This window comes from Hemicordylus capensis, chromosome 6 (genome assembly GCF_027244095.1).
Source record: "Hemicordylus capensis ecotype Gifberg chromosome 6, rHemCap1.1.pri, whole genome shotgun sequence".
Classification (NCBI taxonomy): domain Eukaryota; kingdom Metazoa; phylum Chordata; class Lepidosauria; order Squamata; family Cordylidae; genus Hemicordylus; species Hemicordylus capensis.
In genome coordinates this window covers 21,373,220-21,374,812 of record NC_069662.1, presented here as the reverse complement: position 1 = coordinate 21,374,812, position 1,593 = coordinate 21,373,220, and positions in this window count along the sequence as shown.

Sequence of the window (1,593 nt, the reverse complement as noted above, 5' to 3'; positions counted from 1 at the left end):
TTACTGTGTCGTGTTGCTTCAATCGGGCAGGTTGATGGGGTTCTAGGTGCATGTGCTGCCAAGGGAGATGTTTGTTTACTACATTTATATCTCACTTTTCATGTGAGGAGCCCAGAGCAGTGTACATGGTTATGTTTATCCTCACAACAATTCGTGTGAGGTAGGTTAGGCTGAGATTGTGACTGGCCTAGAGTCGTTCAGTGAGTTTCATGGCATAATGAAACTTCATGGATTTGAACTCAGGACTCCTTGGTCCTAGTCTTAACCATCTAACCACTACACCACACTCTTGCCGGCCTCTGGCCTTAATAAATAAATTCATTCAGTACACCACACTGGCTTTTTGTAGAGTACCATAAGGAAGCACACTTTAGTTAAACCCAGTGTTCTCAGAGTTTGTCCACATGTAAAAAGGCAGAATCAACACGAGAGGTGCAAATCTGTCCACAGTTCAGTGACAGAAAGGCAGTATCCTGGCTCAGGGAAGCTGTACATAGGATCTGCGGTGAAGGCTGCAGGTACAGTTTGTTCCTCTGCCGTCTTTTCATGCCTCCCTGCTTGCACTTGGTTCTCATAACTCCAGAATTCTTAGCACACTAAAAAGCAGAACTTGCAATGCTACAGAAAACACAAGGGATTTGCTATAGAAGATACAATTGCCATTCTAAATTAATGACAGTTGCAATAATTCTTTTTTTTAAAAATTGTTTGGGACCAACCAAAAAGAAACAATCATAAGTAAGCTTTGTTTTCACCAGCATTCTTCACTGGGTTGGAAGATGAGCCAAGCAAAAAGGTTTTCAGGGAATGGGTGCATGGTGCAATAACCCTAAAAGTCTGCAGATTGTAACTGTTTTAAGATGGAGTACAGGAAGAGTTGTGCAGACTCAGGTTGCTTGACATAACAGCCTGCATACTGCCTCTGGGAAGAGACAGGAATATGAATAAGACAAAAATTATTATTATTATTACTTTTACATTTATATCCTGCTCTTTCTCCAAGGAGCCCAGAGCGGTGTACTACGTACTTGAGTTTCTCTTTCACAACAACCCTGTGAAGTAGGTTAGGCTGAGAGAGAAGTGACTGGCCCAGAGTCACCCAGCTAGTTTTATGGCTGAATGGGAATTTGAACTCGGGTCTCCTCGGTCCTAGTCCAGCACTCTAACCACCACACCACGCTGGCTCTCTCTCTCTATATATATCTATATATAATATAGATATCTATATATAATATATACCACTTTCCCACAAAAGTTCTGAAAGTGGTTTACATAGATATGAATGAATAAATAAAATAGCTCCCTGTGCCCAAAGAACTCACAATCTTTAAAAAAATAAAAAAAAATAAAACAGCCACCAGCAACAGCTGCTGGAGGGATGCTGTGCTGGGGATGGATAAGGCGAGTTGCTCTCCCCTTGCTAAATAAAGAACACTTTTTAAAAAGGTGCCTCTTTTGTTCAGTTAGCAGGGACTGTGTTCCCCCATTACCAAAACATTTTTTTAAAAAAATTGGAATAGTTTTCATTAAAATAGTTTTATTCTAAACTAGGATGTCTCCAAGGATGTGCATTCCCTAGCAGAGCTGTTTACC